This window comes from Crassostrea angulata, chromosome 4 (genome assembly GCF_025612915.1).
Source record: "Crassostrea angulata isolate pt1a10 chromosome 4, ASM2561291v2, whole genome shotgun sequence".
Classification (NCBI taxonomy): domain Eukaryota; kingdom Metazoa; phylum Mollusca; class Bivalvia; order Ostreida; family Ostreidae; genus Magallana; species Magallana angulata.
This window is the reverse complement of record NC_069114.1, coordinates 4,654,567-4,679,434: the sequence shown is the minus strand read 5'-3', so window position 1 is coordinate 4,679,434 and position 24,868 is coordinate 4,654,567. Positions and strand designations below refer to the sequence as shown.

The window sequence follows — 24,868 nt, the reverse complement described above, 5'->3', positions numbered from 1 at the left end:
ATAAACCATGTAATGTTGAAAGTAATATCTCTATAAATTTGGATTAAAACCAAATAATATTAAAACCTCAAATTAAGTTTAGTCATGGTATTCTATGTACCAAAAAATGACGAGATATATTGTTTTGTCGAACAGATATTAGTAACTAAAGACATACAGTCCTCTTTAGATCGACGTCGCCAGACGTCACGGCCCAACGAGAAGTACAAACATAATAGATTTAACTCAGGAAAAGCCGATACAAGCCGTGAAAATGCTCAATAGTGGAAAAAATAAGTCAACAATTATTTGCAAGTTTGTGTTTAACTGTAATAACTTGTGTGGTGGTCGTTGTTATTGTATTTTGAATGTATAACTTATGATTCTCAAACAAATGTGTGCAAATAAGATTTTAAGTGGTTCACTGCCATTTTAAATTGTAAGGAGAAAGGCACAAGACACTAAGCGTGATATGAAGATGAGGTATATCTTTAAACTGTGCGTGTTTTATCTTGACGTCATCTTTTGAACGTTATACCGTGCGCCGTGATGACAAAACATGTTTTTAAAACTGAAGGGGTAACAAAAATATCGTTGCATCAATTTAACTAAAACTTCCATATCAATAAGTGTTGGTGCACAGATTAATCTGATAAGTATGACTTTCATGAAAAATATATGATCGACAGCCACATTTTCTTCGTATTTTTTGATTGACCCTCGTATGTGATAGCTTTGAGAATATCTAACAAAACCAATACCAACTGGATATGTACAATTTATAAGTAAATACCGTTTATCCTCTCACTAACTTGAGATTGGGCGTGGCAGATTTTATAATAGAGCAATGAGAGAGTTTGTAAACTATGTTCACTGTCACAGATTGAAGATGGGTTTCATTTTATTTTAATCTGTCCATTTAATAAAGAAATAAAAATGTTGCATGTCAAAAAAATATTATCATGAAGGGCCGTCTGTCTTTAAACTTGTTCAATTACTCTGAACAAAGCATATCAAGGAGTTGTGCAATTTGGCAAATACCTTTATAAATGCTCAAAATTACGAGAAAAATAAATTCAAAATTGTATTTCACTATTAAACCGAATGAGCATTTGCGCCATCTTATTCCCCCATCTTCAATTTAAGCATATTCTATTGATGTTCAAATACAGTGGGTAGCATGTATACTAAGTCCTCTGCAAAGTCAAATTAAATGTCCGTTTAAATAAATGCAAATTCATTTTAACTTTAAAAGATATTTAAGGCGATTGCTCTTTGATTATGATGATGAAAATGTAATAGACGTGAAATACCTTCAAATACTCATTTTCACCTGATGTTTTGCAACATAAGCTTGAAAATAATGACCATAGGCATGCTGTTCAATATGTTTATGCAAATGAAACAATTTGTAAAATTAGAAAGAAGTAAATGTACTTTAAAATGTGAATTCCATTGTAAACACTATAGTATTATAAAATATAAAACTACTGCAACTCTATTTTTTGAAATATTTTGATTTATTGACACTTTTTTCACAATAATTTGCACTGTCATACTGTTTTATTAGATATGGTCTTTAAGTTAACACAAAGCGTAAATGCTAAGGGTTTTATGATATTGTTTCTAAACAATAAACTGGAAGGGACAGGCTCTGTTTAAAGACAAAAGTCAAAATGAATATTCAAACAATAAATATTTTAACATATTTTTGGAGCTATATTTTTTAATTCAGGATTTACAGTAAGATATTAAATATACATAACAGACAGGTAAATAAACCGTAATTTAATAACCACCAAGCTGTTTGGATGAACATTTTCCCTCCAAGTATACGTAAGTCATTACCATTCCTCTTATTTCGATGGTGAAATTTTTTTAAATAAGGACTAAGATTTCAATTAGTTAATCCAAACAACCAGAAAAAAATCCATCGTTTAAGACTTCTGACTGCCTTATTTTATACATATTTCTTTTGAATAAATTCAATAGGCAATAATGATTGGAAAACAGGCACGGTCAGTATATATATCCTTTCTTTGTTTACGAAGGTCAAGTTACAGCTTAGTATACGATGTAGTTTAAATTTTCAAGTATTTATTTGGGCTTTAAAAACAACAGTTATAATTTAAGAAGATCATAAGATTTGTTATATATAGCTGTTTCACAAAACTTCCTTAACGGAACGCAGTTGACGTATCCTATTATCACCGTGTTAAATGTTCCCCTTGGACATAACACCTTTTCCCCTGTCACTGGCGTTACTTTGATCCGGACACCTTTAATTGACTCACAGTTTATCTTAGTAATCCGTTAATTGAAGTAATTCTTTATATTTACTTTACTATTATTCTCTATTGTTAAAAATGTTTTGTTATTTAAATGTAATTGTTAACCATGTTTAATTGTTCGGCATTTGGATAGCGATGGTCAAGGCGCTCGTACCACCGACTCCCGACCTCGCGGAATATTGTTATAAGTTTGCGGAGTTTTAATAAATCTTGTAAAACGAATACCGATCGACTTGTACATTTTCCGTGAGTCACACTATCTTGTAAGCCAACTTCATATTGTATATTGTTAATTCTAAATTAATACCCATCATGTAAATTATTTTCAATATGACACAAATGTACACTTTATTAGTGAATGTGAAAATTCATTCTCTTATTCACATGGAAACATCTCTAAAAAGTAAATTGTGTCAATAGAGTGTAAAGAGTACTTGTAATTTGTATTTTATTTTACAATCCACATGCATACACAAGTAGATGGAAATAACGTAATGCACCCGAATATTGAAAATTACAGCATTTGCTGGTTTTAAGGAAGAATGCATTGATCGATCGAAGTATCATAATAATGATAATAGTATGAATCAGTTGAAAACATTGGTCACTGCTAGAATTTCTGTTTTTTCTTTAAATATTAATTTTTAGTCTAGTTGGTCCATTATAAAAAAAAAACAGTGTTAACATATACATGTAGTAAACTAAAGTTCGCTGAGAAATCCTGATTTTATGATTTTATCATATCATATGACATTATCCAAAATAGAATACAATAGTCACATGCAGTCACACGAAGGATTTAGAATGAAGAGATGTGGAACTTTTGAACTAATAACAATGAAACGCAGATTTTCTTTAAAGGTTGATTTTATGGAGGATACACATGTAGCATTGACAATCCTAAACTACCTCCCCGTCACCCATACAATCCCCTCCCCCGACAAAAAATCAGATGATCCCTCAACCCTTAAAAAGAAAATACCTACTAAAATTTCTCACGAAAAAAGAAAAGTTAATTTCATTGAGGGATCGGGCAAATCGTCTAGTCATTCTTTAAATGAGTATTTATTTTGTAATTGAATCTGTTTTTATCAAAGGGATCAGTGATATTTGGGCATGTATTATTTAGTTATTATCAGTGTATGTGCTGTATATAACTACTCCCACATCTACCTGCGCGTGCGATCAGATAATCCAAAAAAATATATATAAATTGTCACCAAATGGTGATATCTAATAAATGTACATGTATACATGTATCTGAACATACACTAATGAAATCAATTGAAGAAATGTGTATATATCTTGATTGTTCTGAAGTTTCCAATTAAGAAGTCAAGTGAAAAGGTCTTACTGATATGTGTATTCTAGTATATTTTTGATCAATTTTTATGTGCCTTTAACTCTTTTCAATGTTACATAAACAGTCGCCATGTTAAGTTTGGTCATAAAACATCGATTTACCTGCCTTAAAGTTAAGAGATAACTAAGGAATTTAGTTAGATACGACTTGAATGGTAATGAACTTAGGAAAAAATTCTTTCCCTAGCTATATCTTAGTTTTAAGTGTGCTTTGGGAAACGGGCCCCTAAGCCCAAGTATATATAAGAGTGAGACAAAATCGGCAATTAAGAAAAGGAAGTATCGATGTCATTGGCATACCCATCGATAATTCAATTGAGTATATTTTCGATAGACATATATAATGGAATGAATATTTTTTTTTATTTAATGGAATTGTTATCCATATCCGACGGGAACCTGTACGTAAATGCTTATACAGGGAATGTGATTAGACATACACATCAAGATATTAGCATTTAAATTTCATCTGACGAGTGTTTAGTACATAAACGTATTTATTTCACAAAAATTGAATTCTTTCAAAAGTCTTAATTCATTTCAGTCATTTTCAATGATACAAGGATTCTCGAGGGCTTTGTTCGATATATGTACGATATATCCAAATTTGCCGATTCAAAATTTTAATTTTAATTTTTTTAAAAACCAACATTTTTATAATGCATATAAACTAAAGATTTTTTAATAGAGGAAACTAATTACTGTGAGTCGCGTCTTTTCAAGGTAATGCATTTCATTTTTTTCTGAAAAACACATGTTGATGCAGACTTTCGAACATTCGATCGGGAAGGATAATTGTAGCTTTCAAAGATTTCTAAAAACATATTAATATGTGATAAAGTAAAACAGGGTTTTGTTTAACACTGACAAAGATGTAATCGGTCGAGTTATTTACATACCTCCAGGAGAGGGGGGTGGGGGGCAGTAAATATTTTTATATTCTTTTATTAATTCCTCCATGCATATGAAGAAGAGTTTCTAATTTTTTCTAAAGACTCCAATTACATTTTTTATGAAAGACTTGTATAAAATTTATAACACAAATTTTTAATGTGAACGATACATTTTATTGTTGTCTAGTAAATTAAGAAAAATATTAGTTTGCAAAACTACAAATCATCACCTTTCTGTGGATGTAGGAACTTCAGAGAAGTGAATATTACTTTAACTTATGTACTTGTAACAGAATTGACAATGAATTGCTTTTTTTTTTTTAGAATGCAAAGTTTTGCATAATTAACGTTGACAGTTTTAGCTAAAGATTCTGTTTTACTCCTTATACCATTAAGTTTAATTAAACAATAAAATGCTTTATTTGATGATTCATGTGCGATATGAAGATGGCGACATTTTCTACAATGATCGCGTCCTTCATAACCCGATACATCAAAGAAAGCAATTTACATGTATTTTTGTTTATATCTACATATTTCTTTTAACAACTTAGTAAATTGATAGTAAAATTGAGGATTGAGTTGAGTGATTTGAAAATGGTGGTGGTGGTGGAGCCTGGGGGCATATATACGATCTCTGCTCAATATGCATTCGAAATTCATCGAGTTTCATAGACTTCTGTGCAACATTTGTACATGTCCTGTTCGACATTTCTTCGACATTACCATGGCGATTAAGCTGTTCTATTTATTTTATTTTTTCTCTACTTCATTATATGGATGCTGCATCTACCTCTTTTGAAAAGGTTTCTGAACCTTTAGTTTAATTTAAACAATATTTTATTTAGTAAATTTCATCATACATATTCTAATGACGATACATAGAAGATTGAGAAACAAGCCAAAAGGCTTATGTTAATCTCGCTCTGAACCTTTGACCGACCATAAAGATAAGTATCTATGACAATCAACAAACGAATGAATAGTCAAGTCGTAATAGGTCGTCGTCGTCTTCGTTCGTACATTTCTCGTAGAACAATCCCCATACATGTAGCTCGTCAAGAACTCGTGTCGACTACACTCATCTAACTTTGTACAATCGAAGGAAATTTTTAATTTTGGGGAAAGTGTTGTACATTTATGTATACACCGTACAGGTATGTTGAAATTAGAGACAGAGTTCTACTTGACGATTGACCGCGCTCTCGCCGAGTATCCACCAAAGGCACCACGCTAACGGAGTGCAAAGAGTTTGTACCTCGCGTACATAGCCTGTTTAGAGCTTTGACTGCGTGCACAACTTTACTTATAAGGTTATTTAAAATATGTAAAATTTTAATAAGTACAATTGCACGCAAAACAAACATAAATTTTATAAATATAATATGAAAAAAAAGATTGTTTTGTGGGGTTTTTTTTTTTTTTGTAATGAAATAAGATGATTGAAATATAACGTTCGGGGACATTTTTAACATGAAAAAAAATCCTTAGTAGACGGGTCTGCAAAAATAACCGTTATTAGCTGTTAGAAAACATAACGAACTAGTAACATCAGAAAAATGGCATGAATTTTATGTACGTCCTTGAGTAGTTGACGGTCGTGAAATTATCAAAAATGCTACTTTATACATGGTACCAACATCATGTTTGAGAATATCATAACGCTTACTGTAAAACAGTTCAAGTTTTTGTGGTATGATTGACGCAAAAAAAAACATATTGGAGGCGCTTCATATATATACGCTAATGAACACAGAAAAAACACCAAACGTGCGCTATAATCACAGCAACAGCTTTGTGGGATCGAAGTGTGAACACGTTCAAACGCCGTGAATACACAAAGAGAGTGCGAAGAAACGCATTGGCATCACAACCCCGAAAGGTCTCTGTGCTAGTCCAATCGACTTAGAACTGCGTCAATACTGCGATTATTTGCGTTCCTCGAGCGGGTCAACAGTGTTCTAGTGGCGCTGGTGCTGTCAAGGCGATCCCACTTTGTTTCTACTGTGTGTTTGTCAGATGAAGTCAAATGAAGATGCCGACGCGTTGTTGTTATTATTTCTCTTAATTTATATTTTTAACAACACTTATATTTTGTTAATAATGCGTTTCTATAGCACCAACTGAAAAAAACCCAGATAAATTAACGAAAACCAGGTTTCAGTTAAAACTTATAATTTGGCGGCATATAGAATAGATGGTGTATTATATTTTTTCCTAATTACAAGTACAATACTCTTGAAAAAAAAAAGTCTTGTAATTACAATCATGATTACTTTTTGATTATCATGATCACAATAACGATTACATGTATATAAATAATGTTACGATTACAATGGTGAGACTTAAATGCTTGGAATCAAGTCCATTATTGATATATGATGCATTAGGTTTATTCTTCAAATTGGCATGCATCAACATGGTGTTCCACTGGGGCAACTGGAACCATTGCACTTAAAATTCCGCGAACGAGCGAAAAATGCAACGGTGAAATGCAACAATTAATGTCATTAGGATTTCTTAAGCTACATGTAACTACATATATATACATGCATCTATAGCAAAATATAAAAAATAAATGAAAATCAGCCTATTTTCGAGAAAATATGATAAATCGGTACAGTACTAGTATAGACATTCAACCTGAAAAGCATAGATCTATTCTTAAAAGAAAAAACACACATTTAAAAAGATATGTTTTCTTCAATCCATATCAAAAGAACTTAAAATCTATCATTATGTCAGATATTGAATGCTCTGAAGTTACCAAAGATAACTGTAGAATTTTTTACACCATGGTCAGTTTTGATGTGAATGATTTTAATCTTAATGCGTGAAATTGAGAAAGTTCTGTGATAAAATATATATTAGCGAAATATGCTGCAGACCAGGGGTGTATTCGATTAGTTGGATGGAGAGCTACAAGAGTAATCCTAATTTGATCATTTGCAGTTCGGAGATCTCCAGTAGATCTCTATTATTTACTTTTAAAATAGCATGTTGACGCTGGGGATATCTTGGACCAGTTCGGGAGGTAGGAGACAAACACACTCCATATAAATAGCAAAGAAGGATCCAGATGTAAGATGTCTTTATTGACCTATCAAGAAAGGAAGTTATATCCACGTTTTGTCTGAGAAAGCAAGCATATAAGTTAAAATTCCACTAATAATTATGTGGTAACAGAAGTCACAGTCACTAATTTATAGCATAATGTTGATCGATTTTATCAGCACTTACTTTTTTCTATCCTGATTATAAGGGTTTTTTTATTGAGATTTTCCTGTATATTAAAACCACATTGATAAATTTTGTTGATAAATTTGCAACTGCATTTTTATGTACACATAAAGAAGTCTATATTACTCAGGTGAGTGATAGGTCCTACAGACCTTTCTGTATCAAGAAGTATGACACCACCACTCCCTTAAAATTGATAACCTAGTTGGCTACCATCTACCATCTTTGATGGGGACAAATGTATCATATCTAATTATAACATGTATGATATTGCCAGTTCAAATGTTTATATATAAGTGCAATACATGAACATAACCATTGGTTGCATACAGAACAAAATACAATCCTTATATGATAGGTAAAAATAACTTTTGAAATGCACATGTGGTTGCTGTTGTAATGAGTAAAAGGTGGGGACAATCATAGCTCTTTTCTTGCATGTAAATGTATAGGGATAACATCATTGGAAATGGTGAGGATCAAAAGAGATTAGGTTTTAATACACTTTTTATCTAAATTTTAATGACCTTCTCACAGTACACAGAACATTATTGAAACTCTGTATTTACATATACATTGTGTATATTCGTGTTATCTGATTTTTTTGGATTTTCAATCAATTACAGTAGAATGAAACATACATGCACAATCACTTCATGATATAGTCAATGGAATCCATGGCTGTGACAAAGCTTGTAATTCCCTATTGGTGCCCCGCATCTACAATGTATATTAGCCTTTTGGGATAAAGTGCATGTATAATCTTTTAATGTATTCTCATTGTGTTAGAGAGAGAGAGAGAGAGAGAGAGAGAGAGAGAGAGAGAGAGAGAGAGAGAGAGAGAGAGAGAGAGAGAGAGAGAGAGAGAGAGAGATTATAGACAGACTCAGATTCAAATGAAAACAGTTTTCTTTCAATTACCAGCATATGCATTTGTAAGATAAGTGGAATCAGTTTAAGTTATTTATTACCCAATTGAAGTTTCCCGATTTAATTAAACAGCTTTGAATAATTTTCATGTTCATTAGATCTAATTTGATTTCTCTTGGTAAAGACAATATTAAAGGTTAAATTTTGTGAAGTCACTGACATGAAAGTGATTTAGAGAAATGAAATATTTAATGCACAATTAGATGTTTACATATTGATCCACATGAAGACTTATGACATTAATTCAAATTCCATTAAGTTAGAGAAATTCATTTATTATCCAAGTCATATCAAAAGTGAAGTGGGATTAATGTAGTGTTCAAGATCTATCCCATAATCATTTCTAAATTACACTCTTCATTTTAGAATCTGGGGTACATCCCATACAAATTTGATAGGACATGCATGATTCGGTCATTATAAGTAAAAGTTGGATGTATTAGCACCTAATGTATGTGCTAAAACATGTATTAATTAAGAGACACACAGCCAAATCAATGGAATTAGATATAAAGATGGCTATATGTGAAATTGGGTTGGTTAAAAGCTGGTTTTCACAAATATATACATGTAGCTGAACAGACAGAAACTAGTTGTGTATTACATATTAAAGTAACAAGGGAACTGACAGGTGACCTGAGTAATACATGATGTTGATTTTCTTGGATGTGATTTTTTAACTTTGGTACGCCACTGTATGTATATCCACACACTCATTTTGTTAAGAGTATCATACCCACTGTTATTATACTACAATAAAATTAGTTCAAAATGGATATCATACAAGATTTAATTGTTAGTTCATGTACTTGTCAATGAATAAAAAGAGATGACTCTGAAGTGTATACCATTTGTGATACAGTCCAATAATGAAAAATGGTACTTTGTATATATAGTTTTCAAAAATTGAAAAGGAACACATGTACATACACTGTTCATGATATAAAGTCTATTTACATCTGTTTTATGCCTAGCAGCATTATGAATTGTGAATACGTTTACATTATGTTTAAATAATTCCTTGTATGACTAAAACAATGACCAACAAAACTGTCATATGGCATAGACATTTTATATAATTACACTGTGACAGAACAAAATCTGAAAAAGGCGGTATTAAATGACAACGATTAAGTATTATCAAACTTCATAACAGAAAAATTAGCATCATAATGGGACCATATATATTTAATTTGTTATTAACAAGAACAATGAATTCTTTACGAGCTTGTTGGAATTGTTGAACTCATCATAAAGTGGTTGCGTTACCTGTTTGTCTTAGACTCACCCAGGTTTAATTAAGTGATGTTTATTATTGAATATAAATGTAATGACTGTCTAGTGGATGATAAGTAAAATTTTTAAAGATCAAAATATGAGGATATGGCAGAATTATAGTATCATTAACAGTCAATTTAACCATGCATGCTGGCACATGCACTTCATAATTGTACCAGATTTAAACATAATGTAAGCTATTTTTATGTCAGCTAGGTCATATTAAAAGATGCACATGCATACTGCCCATTTTTGCATCAGGTAATTGTATCTACTAGCTATAAGGAATGTCCTTGCTGCTTGAATTTTAGTTCAGTAAAAACTTCTACATTTTTCTCTGTAATACTTGTGGATTTGTTTTCCACATGTCAGCAGTGTCATGCAACTCTTCAGAGAGAGAGAGAGAGAGAGAGAGAGAGAGAGAGAGACAGAGAGAGACAGAGAGAGAGAGAAATGTTCAGAAATGATTAAAAAGTTCACCAAAATATGAAATTGGCTGGTACATGATCAAATCTGTTGATAAACCTTCACAGGATTTGATTACTTAACCAGCCAAGTTCATGTTCATATCTATTGAACTTTTAAAATTGCAGCTTATTTCTTAAATAAATGTGCACAAACAGAGAGAGAGAGAGAGAGACAGACAGACAGACAGGGAGACAGGGAGACAGACAGACAGACAGAGACAGACAGACAGAGCATACATACATTGTAACATAGACTAAAGAGAATTAATAAAAAGATGTGGAGAACAACAGTTTCACTGATGATTAATGTGTATATTTTGACCCCTTTATTTTTCCATGTAAATATAAACTAATGTTTCATCAGTTATGCATGTTGCTTGTTCTTGGTGAATTATGAGTTAATTAATTAATATCTCTAAAACCTAAATTGCTAATTCAGTTTGAATTGTATAATTTTGGATTCCACAGTACAATAAGAAAATATTTTGATTTGATTACTCAGCCTTAGAACTGTGATCTCTGGGTAGTTTTTAATATTGTATGAAAAATAAGCTGTACAGTACTGATTTTGTAAACTTTAAAGCAATTACATGTATGATTAAATGCTTTATGGTCATTCTAAATTTTATATTTCTTTTTTCAAAATATATAAATTATCAAAATTAACTTAACAAATAGTACATTTTAATGATTTAAGTCCTAAATGATTTCCTTCCCCATCTTTAATATCATACATGTACATTCAGTGAGATCAATGAACATTTTCTTTGAACTTGCATTCTATTGTCATGGAATTTGTGGGGGGTTTTTCATGGGAAGGGGGGGGGGGATAGCAGAAACTCACTTCTTGTGTCGAGTGAAACCAGCCTAGTTCATGAATTTAATCACTTTGGAATGTTGTGCTAAAACCCAGTCAGATTAGAAATATGATACTCTGCTGAAACACACATGTGGCAATTATCGAGCCAGGGACAGAGAAAAAGTGAAGAATGGGGGCCCAAGAGAGGATGATGTAAATTTGAAATAAAACACATGAAATAAAAGAAAATATAATAAGATAAAATCTGAAACAGAAAGAGATTGCTTGTGTATAATGACCAAGACAGTGGAATGATGAGAACAACTATTAATGCTGCTATTGATAGTTTAAATAAAAATTTATATTAGATACATGTAATAACTATATTCAATTATATTCCTGCAATTTATTTTAGTTTGATTTAATTATAACCAGCTGTACACTTTTTATGATCTTTGATCATCTTACATAATGTATGAATTAACATTAATTATTGTAGTTGCATAAATATAACTTATATATAACCTGCCTAGCTGATATTTGTGCATGCTAATTAAGCTGTATTATAAATAAAAGGCCATCTTGAAATATATAATAAGAAATAAAAGATTGTTCAATTCAGTACCATATACTATTCATATTCATAACTTCATTTATTTAAAGTAAACATATCAGAGAGAGAAATGGATTAAATATCATATCAGACAGATAAAATTGTTTAGAGACTGATGAGCTTTTCATACATACACAGCCATGAGAGAGAGAGAGAGAGAGAGAGAGAGAGAGAGAGAGAGAGAGAGAGAGAGAGAGAGGGGGAGAGAGAGATGTTCAGAAATTGCAGCTTATTTCTTAAATAAATATGCACATACACACAGAGAGAGAGAGAGAGAGAGAGAGAGAGAGAGAGAGAGAGAGAGAGAGAGAGATACAGACAGACAGACAGAAAGAGATGGTCAAACAAAGACAGACAGATGGAGAGACAGAGATACAGAGAGATAGCTATACAGAGTGACAGATATACAGAGATACAGAGACAGCAAAAGAGAGGGAGACAGACAGACATATGGACAAAAAGACAGACAGGGAGAAAGGGAGAGAGTGAGATAAAGACAGGTAGATTCAGATGTATATAGAGATAAACATGCAGAGAGAGAGAGACAGACAGACAGAAATAGACAGACAGCTAGAAGGATGCACAGGGGCAGACAAGGAAGGGGAAATACATATTATAGATCAATAGGCTGGAAAACGTACAGGAGAGAGAGAGAGAGAGAGAGAGAGAGAGAGAGACAGACAGACAGACAGACAGACAGACAGACAGCCAAAGAGTCAGATACACAGAAGGTAGAAGAAAGAAGATATAATTACATGTATATTGATTGGATAGTACTTTTAAAAATATTATAGGGAGTTATTCTTATGTACGGATTTATAGTTAATATCTGAATATTCCACGCATGTGCATAAATGCATAAAGGGTAGGTCAATAGCTGCAAGAAATGTTTAGTGAAAAACGTACAACTGAGAGAGAGAGAGAGAGAGAGAGAGAGAGAGAGAGAGACAGACAGACAGACAGACAATCAGATGGAGAGGCAGACAGACAGAGATAGATAGACAGAGACACTGTGAAAGACACATGCAAAGACACAGATAAAGAGAGAGAGATGGAGAAACACATAGACATATACTAGGAAGTTTATACTTGTAAGTAGAGATATTTAGACTTAAACATGCACATACAGAGAGAGAGAGAGAGAGAGAGAGAGAGAGAGAGAGAGAGAGAGAGAGAGAGAGCGCGCAACAAGAGAAGCAAGTAAAAGATGTGCAGAGACAGAGGATTAATTAGAGACAGATAAAAAGTAGAAAAAAAGGATGGATAGAAGAAGAAAAAAATTAAACAGAAATACATTGATGTGATCAAGAGAGTGGTCGTGGGGGTGGGGGGTCTGGAACTCCCTTTCTTCTGGAAACATATTTTTTTTTAAGTAACCGAAAATATGCCTTGGACCTCAACCCTGGCAAATTTAAATATCTCTCGGACCACCCAACCCAAAACACGCTGAAAATGTCTAAACCACACAATCACGATAAATGATATACTAGTAAGTAGACAAGAAAAAGGAGCGAGTAAGAAAGAGAAAGCTAGGAAGAGAGGTTTATATGTTCATATGTATTGCAATCTATCATAAGAAATATTTTTCATCAATTTACATGTATCTAACTTTGTATGACGTAAGGAGTAGAGCTATTCAATTATAAATTCGTACATTGTAATTATTATTCAATCATTTTAATCGGTGAAATAGGTGTTTAAGTCATTCATTAATAGGAAATATAGAGCGCAACTTTGATCAAGCAAAGTCCTTCAATCCGTTATCAGGTTATATAGCCTTGGACAGATCATTGAAGAAAATATTTTGTTTGTTCAAGCATGATATCAATGGTGTCTGAAAAAAGCTTCCTTTATATAGGCTGTTTAAGTAAAAAAACAAAACAAAACAAACAAAAAACCCCCCAAAAAACAAAAACAAACAAACAAACAAAAACAAACCCAAACAAACACACACTCAGTAAAGAATAATGTTGATTTTAGGAGTCAATTTAGATTTTTTTGGCAAAAGAAGAAAAAAAAAAGAAAAGATCCACCGAACAGTCACGATTAATATGTGTATTGTATAAGTATCTATCTATTCTTGATCTATAATTTCCGAAAACACCACCAGCAAATATGAAATATAACGTTACGTTAATACAGGCACTTGACGATTATATTGTACACACGTGTTTTTTCGTGAAGAGAAAAGTTTTTTTATAAAACGGAACGCAGGAGCCTGCGGTTAATTACACAGAATGAGAGCAAAAGGATGCAGACTGAAATATGAGAGAGAGAGAGAGAGAGAGAGAGAGAGAGAGAGAGAGAGAGAGAGAGAGAGAGAGAGAGAGAGAGAGAGAGAGAGAGAGAGTTAATGTCACTTCTCAACTATATATATTTAGAATTACTTTTTATAATGTTTGGTCAAATGCTACACAATACACTGATAGTGAAAACGACTGGAATAATGACCGGGATAATTAGATCGGGCTCGTAATGGTAAATAAAATTTCGGAACTTTTTGAAAAACCGTCGGTTTCCGAAGGTACATGGCGGGAGGCTGAACATACAGTCATCACTTCGACAAACAGATCCAAGCTGAAGCCGTGAAGGTAATAAGTATTTCCTATGTTTATACTGATACTGTGCAAAAGTATTATTTAATTTGGTTATGTTTGATGGAAAAGTCGACCGAATTTTGCACATTCAAGTTGATTCTGGGCCTAACGTGTTATATGACGTCACAGGTACACATGCTGTCGCTGAAGCAGGCAGCTATTTTTCATTAGTCTTTTTGTACATGTATTACTGTATTGAGTTATTGCCCTTGATTTATTGATTCATGATGATTTTAATCAATGTATCCACTGTTAACCAATTATTATGATGATTATTTTTATACAATAATAAATATTCAACATAAGTAAGTTGTTATGTATAAGTAGTTTTAGATTAGGTTGGATTAATTTGTTTATTTTTAATTTCTAATTTTTAGATACTATGAATTATTTTAGGCCGGCACATATATAGGGACAGTGTCAATTACATTACGAGAACGACTGTTTGGGGTTAAACTTAAACAGGTACGGCTAGATTGAGTGTGCGGACATCCCTGCTCTTTCTAATCTTCGTGTTATCTAACCTACGATACAGAGCGTGCGGTCATCCCTGCTCTGTATCGCATGAATACAAGTGTGCGGTCATCCCTGCTTGTATTGGTGGTGGTTGCGGCGGAGCACTAGTGTGTGGTCATCCCTGCTGGTGTTCTGGCCTTTCTAGCGCAAGTGTGCGGCACTCCCTGCTTGCGTTAGGTTGCGTTGTTGGCGCAAGTGTGCGGTCATCCCTGCTTGCGTTAACGTTGGTACCTGTTCAGTTGCGTAGGTGTGCGGTCATCCCTGCCTGCGTAACGTTGAGTCCCTATATATGTGCAGGAGCGGTGATTAAAGTCTGCACTTGTAAATATTGGCAGCAATCAGGGCTATCCGATTCTATCTCGGGTACGGGCCCGCGGGGATCACAGGCAGTGACCCCCTTGCACGTTACATAAAATTTGGTGGCAGCGGTGGGATACCCTGCAATTGCTGCGGAAAGAATGGAAGACGTCGACAAAGAAATATCGTTCTTGGAGGAGAAGATCGCCGAAATGCGTGAGCGCAGCGACATCCTGAAGACCTCAACGCCAAGACCCGCTGCAAGCAGAGATTCTGGGGTAGACACTATGCGCACAGCTTTGGATACTTCTCTGAAGAAAGGAGAGCTGTCTTTGCGCACTGGTCACACGACAGCTTTACATCTTGAAGATGCGGCCTCTGCGTATGAGACGGGGGCTTATTCCGGACTTCGCTCTAACAAGAGAATAGAAGCGCACCCGCGCAGCAACGACCAGTTCTCCGATTCCTATGAGCTCTACGAAGAGTCAGAGAGGAAAGTAGAAAGCAGCATCGGGCATAGGCCATTTGCTAGCGGCTCTGGTGCCACGCACAAGCCAGATCTGAATTGGCAGGCCGACTCGCTCTTACCCGGCGTGACGCGCAGACAATCTCGGGTGAGATTTGAAAGCCCTGCAAGAGGAAATGAGACAGACAATGCCATTGCCAAGCAATCTATCAAGCCAGCTACATATGATGGAAGCGGCCCTTGGCTTGATTACCATGCGCATTTTGAAGCCTGCGCCAACATCAACGGCTGGAGTTATGCCACTAAAGGTTTATACCTGGCAGTTTCCTTACGTGGCAATGCGCAGGGAGTCTTGGGTAATATGCCAAGAGGTACAAAACCTGATTTTGATTCCCTCGTTCAAGCTTTGGAGGATGGATTTGCGCCGCCTAGCCAAACCGAGCTCTATAGAGTCCAGATGAGAGAAAGACGTCAAAGAGCCGGTGAGACTCTTCCCGAGCTAGGCCAAGCCATTCAGCGGCTCGCCTATTTGGCATACCCTACTGCCTCTGCGGAGATTAGGGAAACGTTGGCCAAAGACCAATTCGTAGACGCACTGGTAGACTCGGAGATGCGCATTCGCATAAAACAGTCCCGCCCCAGACATCTGAATGATGCAATTCAACTGGCCGTGGAGCTAGAGGCATACAATAAAGCTGAGAGAAAAGGCTATGCTCGTCCCACTGCCCCAGATCCAGAAAATGATACATTGGCCAAGACGATAGATGCTCTCAACGCAAAGATAGACTCGCTACAGTTAGAGGTGAAGTCTTTAAAGAGACAAGGTGGGGGCGATGCGCAGTTAAGGCCCAGAGCGCAGGAGCAACAGAAACTGTGTTATTATTGCAGAAAGCCAGGTCATATTCGGAAAGACTGTAAGGCCTACAGAGATAACAGACTGAGAGAGAATTCTACCATTAGTAGTGAAAGCGGGAATCGAAGATATGGAAGGAGAGCTGAGGCAAATTCTAATCAGATGCAGAACAAGACTAATGAGACAGCCTCCATTGGCGCAAACACCGTGGGTTCAGACGCTGGCTTGTTTTTAAAGATGGAGATATGCGGTGTAGTGGCCAAACTATTGGTAGATACTGGAGCTACCCTGACCCTTATATCTACGGACTTGCTGTCCAAGGTTTCAGATAATGACAAACCAGTGTTAAAGGACATGAAGCGACAGATTCTCGATGCAGGTGGTAACTGCCTTCGCATTCGTGGTAGAGGCAACTTCCCAGCCAAATGCAGTACACTCAACACAAGAATTGAAGCTGTCGTAGCTGATCTAGGTCTAGATGGGATCTTAGGCCTCGACTTCTTTGAGCGACACAGCTGTTGCATAGATATACAGCGAAGCATCTTGACCATTGATGGTTTTCCCCACACTCTCTTGAAGGAGGGAATATTTGGATGTTATCACGTTGTTGCAGTGAACACAGTCACCATTCCGGCAAACCAAGAGGTGCTTATTGGTGGAAAGGTATGCATTGAGGAAGGCCAAATCATTGGGAGTCAAGACTACTTGGTTGAGCCTAACGAGAAATTTGTTGCCTCGGGTACACTGGTTGGAAGAACCTTAGTGAAAGGAAACAGCATTGTGCCAATCCGCGTATTAAACATAGGACCAGAGCAGCGCACCATATACAGTGGAACGCATGTCGCTGAACTGTCCTTCTGTCGTCCTGTGCAGAGTGTAAGGGAACAGGCGCATAATACCAAACTCGCCGAAAAATTGGAGGAACTCCTGAGAAGGTGTAGTGTTGATCTGACGGATGACCAGCGGTTACTAGTGCGTAAATTTCTCTGTCAATACACGCACGCATTTGCTTTAACAGACTCGGATCTTGGGACAACCAGCATTGTTGAGCATGAAATTGATGTTGGCGGCGCTCACCCTATCAAAGAACCATTACGACGGGTTCCCTTCCATGCAGCTGAAGAAATGAACAAACATGTAGAGGGAATGCTTCAGGACGGAGTGATAGAACCCTCTTCTAGTCCATGGGCAGCGGGAGTAGTGCTCGTGAAGAAAAAGGACGGGAACACTCGTTTTTGTGTCGACTACAGGAAACTAAACGGCGTGACAATCAAAGATGCATACCCTCTGCCACGCATCGACGAGTCCCTCGACAATCTCTCTGGGAATGCTTGGTTTTCAACTTTAGACCTGTGCTCCGGGTACTGGCAAGTATCCGTTAAAGAAGAGGACCGTCCAAAGACTGCCTTCGTTACCCGCGAAGGTCTTTTTCAATTCCGGAAGATGCCATTTGGGCTCAGCTGCGCGCCAGCAACTTTCCAACGATTAATGGAGACCGTTATGGCAGGATTACAATGGGAGATATGTTTGATATACCTGGACGATGTTATAGTAGTTGGGAAAACGTTTGAACAGATGATAGAAAACCTTACAAGGGTATTTGACCGCATCGTAGCTGCAGGCCTGAAGCTCAAGCCGAAAAAATGTGTTCTGTTTTCGCGCAGGGTCCTATACCTTGGGCATGTTATAACGGAGCATGGCATCTCTACTGATCCAGAGAAGGTGCAGTCAGTCAAAGACTGGCCAGAACCCTGTAACGTGACGGAGGTCCGTTCGTTTCTCGGCATCTGTGGATATTACCGGAGATTTATAGACAAGTTCGCAGAAAAGGCAAAGCCATTGACGAAATTAACGGAAAAGGGCAACGCGTTCGTGTGGACTAAAGAATGCCAAGAAGCTTTCGCCGAGTTGAAGGGTCGATTATGCAACGCACCAATTCTAGCTATGCCATGAGTCATGATAACCGGTCTTTGGGACATTTAGGAGTGCGTAAAACACTAGCAAAACTTCGACAGAGGTACTACTGGCCTGGTTTGCAGGAGGATGTGAGAACGTACATAGCCGGATGCGACCAAAGCACCCGAACTAAGGGACCATTGAACCATAAAAGGGCGCCGATGCAGATTGCCAAAGCTGGAGCTCCTATGGAGCGCATTGCTACTGATATCCTTGGAGAGTTGCCAATGACAGCCAAGGGTAACAAGTATATACTTGTCATCTCTGATTGTTTCTCCAAGTGGACAGAATGTTTTCCTATGCGTAACATGGAGGCAGAGACAGTGGCGCGCATCATCGTGGAACAAGTCATCACTCACTTGGGAGTTCCATACGTAATTCACTCAGACCAGGGTGCGCAGTACGAGAGTCAGCTTTTCAGCGAGATGTGCAAACTCTTGGGTATCAAGAAGACGCGCACAACGCCATACCACCCCCAGTCAGATGGCATGGTGGAAAGATTCAATAAGACACTGGCCAGCATGCTGCGCGCATATGTTGACGATCATCAGCGGGATTGGGATACTCACCTCCCGTACCTGATGATGGCATATCGATCTGCCGAACATGAGACAACTGGATGTACGCCGAACCTACTAATGCTAGGACGTGAAGTTGCGACTCCGTTAGACATTATGAACGAAACGCCAAGCAGTATCACAGACATTCCTCAGCATAAATGGGCATGGGAATTAAAGGAAAGGATGCAGGAGGCACATGCTGCAGTACGAGATCATGTAGAAATGCGGCGTCAGAAACGCTACCATGATACCAAGCTACATTGGCAGAAATTTGCAAAAGGCGACGCTGTGTATGTCTATTTTCCACAGCGCAAAGTGGGCCACTCCTCGAAGCTGACGACGTACTGGAGAGGGCCATATTCGATCGTAAAACCAATCTCCGATCTCCTGTATGAAGTAAATTGTGGAAGGCGGGGAAGAGCCCAAGTGATACATACAGTGGTAACAACGTTATTGTTGACAAGCCAATCGTGTTAAATAGTTCGTGTAACGTGGGTAATCGTTCGTGTAACGTGCGGGGTCGTGCGTGTATCAGGAAAATTGGTTTGCGTTTTTTACCGTGCGTGTTCGTGCGTGATCGTGCGGTTTTTTCGTTTTGTAACTTTTTTTACGGAATGCCAGGATTTATTCTCAAAACAAAGACAAGAAGTTTTTGTAAAACAATGTGAATTTAATTAAAAAAAATTATATAAGAACATTGACAGTTGTTCTCTCTTTCGTCGTTAAATACATTTTTGTATTTCCATAGTTCATTCAATCCTTTGTTCGGTCGAGTTAGTTTTGCTTAATTCTATAATCAGCCTATATCAAGCATCAATTGTGTCTTGACAAATAATTTCAATCATATTAGCAAAAGCGACACGTTGAATGAAAGCGGCCAGGCTTACCCATTTCCCGTTTTAAACTAAACGATTATTCCCAACGTTTTTCTTTCAAATTATAATACGATACGCATTATTATCTAATAGAGTGTATACACATTTGTTTGAAATAAAATTTATTTAGACGCTTTAGAATTTAGAATAATTAGAAATGAATCAATTATGTACTGTAAATTATGAAAATATTGGATGTGAAAAATCGAAATTCTTTGGAACCAGGTAACAAATTTACCTGTATCCCGCATAATTAAATCGTACGTAAGAGAATTAAATTACATAAACAGTCAACTCGTACGTAAATAATTTTGTGTAGTTTATGCATTATCTTCATTTCTATTACATGTATAAATTTTCTTTAACTTATGATAGAAGTTAATATTCGTTAAGTAAACAAAAAAAATAATTTGTGTGTGAATCCTTTATATTTGTGTATGGATGTGTAAAAGTGTTAACTCGTAAATACAAAACAGTGCATGACTTAAGTACATGCCGCTTTTCAATAACATACAAATATAAAGCAATACAAATTAAAGTAATACGTTTCCTTAATTCAAATCTTAAAAATTAATTTTGATTTTGCGTGTTTAATGGTGTAGAATCGTTCGGTTGCGTGTTTAATCGTTTTTGTTCGTGTATCGTGAAGATTCAGTAAGTTAGTGATCGTCCGTGTATCGTGCGTGATCGTTCGTGTATCGTGCGTGATCGTTCGTGTATCAGAATCCTGCGTGTTGTTTGTCAACAATAACGTTGCTACCACTGTACAGATAGAATTCGCCTAAAGCTTCCCCAGAATTTATATGATGAAGCCGATGACACACATTCATTGTCAGAGAATATGTACATGCCGTTAGATGCGGAAAGTCTTGAGTCAAAGCTTGAGTTGGCAGATGATCTGAATGATCAGGATGAGAAGTACCCTGTTACCGACAATGAAAGTCTTGTCACAACACGGAAACGCCGCGCGCCGCGCTGGCATGACGATTATGTACTATAAGCTTGGAAGAACTTGCTCATACTGCTGCGCCACAAACAATGCAGTGTCAGTGATGATGGACCTTTTACGTGTCGATGTGTATATACGTAGTTGGGCTGTGTGAACCTAGTCCGGAAGATAAAGACTAGAGATTTTTTTATGATTTTATTTTAGGGTTATTTTCATTTTGGATGCAACTTCACCTTTTTGTGAAGAAGGGGTCATAGTTTTAGGTTTTTTAGTTTTGCGAGGACGTTACCTATCTCATCAGCTAACACCATAAAAAGGGCAAGCGATACTGCATTTTCTCAAAATATCTAGCTCCAAACAGGTCTACCCTCAAAACCACGTGTTTTCCATTTGTATGTAAACAGACTGCACACTCCCCAGGAAGCTCTGCTGCATGTGCCCTGAAAGAAGTAGTCCCTGTGAAAAAAGATCATCACCTAACAAAGTACATGAAATATCCTACTCAGTGGTACAAAAAATTTTAAAACTGAGTAAAGGAAAATGTAAAAATGCAGTCAAGGAAAAAAATAATTCTGAAGTATATATGGAACTACAATTGACTAAGTTCATTTTGATTGGCCGATTACCGGTGTGATACCTATATTTATATTGTAAACAAACAAAACCATGATAATAATTTGAGAGTTTTGTGTTACTACACAAGCAAAGAAGTTTCAAGACAAGGTCTACGAATAAGGTCAAAATGAACAGCTTGTATTGCCAAGATACCTATATTAAGTTATAAACTTTCATTGCAATATTTGTAAGTTTTACCACGAAGAAGGGCTGATAAGAATTCTTGTATTTTGAGTTGTGATGTTATTGACATGATTTTTCACAACAACAAATGAAGCACCGATCAAGAGAAGTCTTACTAAGTTTTTTTTAGTTCCAATAATTGGTTGCGGCTAGACTTTGGAATCCATTCTTATATATCGTTAAATGTTGAGACCATATTTATTGCACCTATCGTAATCACTGTAATCTGTAAAGTCTAAAAAGTGTGTGTAATACCCAACTTTTTTCAGCCAAAATTTAATCAAAATTGGGAAGTGCGGGACGAACAACAGTTTTCAGAGCGAGTAATAAAATGTCTCGAATGCTGCAGGGCATGACTGCAGAAAATGTGTGTTATGCGAGTTTTATGAGTGTACAATGTACACTCAACATAAAAAATACCTTATTGTTACCTTCCATGTATTGGAATATATATGAAACAGGTCGTGTCAAGTCTCAACCGGGACTCGAACCCAGGGCCTCTGGCGTACCATGCCAGCGCTCTAACCACTGAAGTATTGAGACCCCAGCCAATATATTGACTGACAGTTACATACCTATTAACCTGGTGACATACTCCCCCTGTTGATAGAAATTCGTCCTTGAATTTATGAATAGAATTCTACGAGTTAAGGAAATGTTTTGAAACATGTTTTAGGGAGTGACCGTGGGATTTGTATGTTGGGCGCCAAATGTAACAGGTGGTGAAAAGTCAGGTCTCAACCGGGACTCGAACCCAGAGCCTCTGGCGTACCGTGCCAGCGCTCTAACCACTGAGCTATTGAGACCCAATTTATTTACTGACAGAGTGACAGTCACACAACTGTTAACCTGCATGGTGACATATAATAATTTTTTTTAGACCACTATTTCTTGCATCAAACAAGTCCTTGACAGTGAATTTGCCATTGCATAACCTGGTGCTTTCGACTCCTTGCGTAATCAATGTTTATCTAATAATATTTAGTGTTGGATTTATCAAATTCACAAAACCACAATTACTTCAGGTATCCCACTCCTCAATGTTGTTGTATCAAGATTTTCTTGAGAAGTATATCATTGAAATCTGTAGACAAAACAAACTTAAAAAATACAAAGATAATGGGGGATCAGTATCCATCCCTCTGAGTTATGGCCCATTTAATTTGACCTTTTTGCACCTAAAATGCAATTTCATCCTGATTAGGATTTGTTGTCAGTATTATTGATTAAGCAAACTTATTTCTTCAAATATTGTTTTTAATTATGCACAATGGTCACACTGAATAGAGGGATTATGAAAAAAAATTGTACAAAGCTGCATAAATTTTTTGGTGACCTTTTTGCACTTAAAATAGACAATTTAATAGTTACAATTGGATTTGAAATACAAACTTTTTGAATATCAAGAATTTTATAAGATTAATCCAGTTTGCCTAAATATGTATTCACTATCATTTTGACATAATATAACATGGGGGTCAGTGATGTCAAATTTTAGATATAGGGCTTCAAAGGTAAAATTCTCGCAAAATTTGGCTTAAAAAATTCAGACATGTTCTATATATGCTAAACGGCTATCACATTCTCAAGATTTGATTTTGTACATGTCACACAGAACCTATAAAATATGTTACAAACCTATCAAATGTTAAAAATGTGAATAATGATTAAAGTATAATAAAACGAAAAGTATATTGAAAATTCATAAAATTGCTTGTTTCTGTCATTTTCGTCTAAAAAACCTTCCGCACGAAAAAATAGTTCGGAATCCCCAAAATACCTGTTTGTTTCTTGAATTCAAATGGATTTTCTTTATGAATGTTGTGTAATTATGAAATAATAATCTATCTGTGATGATTAAATAAATTAAATCATATTCATTTTAAATATAATGATCATCTGCGCAATGAAATCAAAACATGAGGAGTGAGAAACCTTTAGGTGCCTCACTACACCTTGAAATATTTTCTCAAATCAGCAGAAAATTACTTGATTTTGATAGAAAGCATGATGGATAAGACGTATATGTGTCAAATAGGTGAAAAAATGTGCAATTTTAGATAAAAAATGATATTTTCAAAAATTTCATTCAGTAAACATGAACAAAAGCCCCAGGTGGATTCGAACTCATGACCCGCGGTTCACAAGCCTGATACTTTAACCACTGAGCTATGACGGTATACATCTGAATTGATTGATACAAACAGTTTAACAAAACATGTAAATCGCCATCTTGTGACGTAGTGTCTTAAAAAGTATAAGTCTCGGTGTATTGAAGTACCTTAAGGACATTGGGTTCTGCAATCAAAAGTCTTTGAAATTTTTTCTAGAGTACCCGTTATTTTTTTAAGAATGTACATGCATAGATTAACGGAAATCAAAGTAAAATTTTGGGGTCTATACACTAGCTTCTTTCGGTGCTATGGAGTATTAGATATGATCTTTCTGCACTAAAAATGCAAATTGTCTCACTTTGTATTTTTTTTATAGGAATGAACCATGCCATCAAATACAATTTATACTATATGAAATAATTAAAATTAACATAAAGAAAAAATTTGCAATATTCTCACCTAAATGATATTATAGTCTCTTTGGACTGATAAAACACTATTTTTAGCCATTATGATTCAACATGCATTGAAATTATTCAAAAGTCTCAAACTTTTTCTCAAATTATAGTAAACTTGTCAGAAAAGAAAACCAAACATATGGGTCTATGATATAAAATTTAATAAATAAGCTGGAATTGGAGTTCATTTATTCTTAACTTTTATGAAATATCAGTTTAATATGCCAAATATATGTCAATGGAAATATTGAAAAATTGTTAAAATATGTATTTCGGAACAACTCGAAGATATACCAATGGACAAAGTATCTGGAAGTTTGGTCTGCACTTAAAATAATTAAGGAAGCTTAAGTTATGGTACTCTAAAACTGTTAATTTTCTTCTTAAAAACCTTCTGCCACAAAATATAGTCCCTTACTTAAGTCTATATATAATGTTAATTTTTAAAATATGTAAACAGGGATTGATATTACCTTTTTATACCCCCGCTCCGAAGGAGAGGGGGTATACTGTTTTACCCTTGTGTGTCTGTCTGTCCGTCCGTCCGTCCGTCCGTCAGTCCGTCTGTCCGTCTGTC

The 24,868-nt window shown here is 35.8% G+C and overlaps 1 non-coding gene across 1 annotated transcript; it reads right to left on the bottom strand.

Moving 5' to 3' along the window:
• Positions 1 to 22,452: 22,452 nt before the first annotated feature.
• On the bottom strand, positions 22,453 to 22,525 carry Trnat-ggu (transfer RNA threonine (anticodon GGU)). Its single transcript has one exon. It is a non-coding gene; the product is annotated as a tRNA-Thr (tRNA).
• Between the last annotated feature and the right edge of the window lie 2,343 nt (positions 22,526 to 24,868).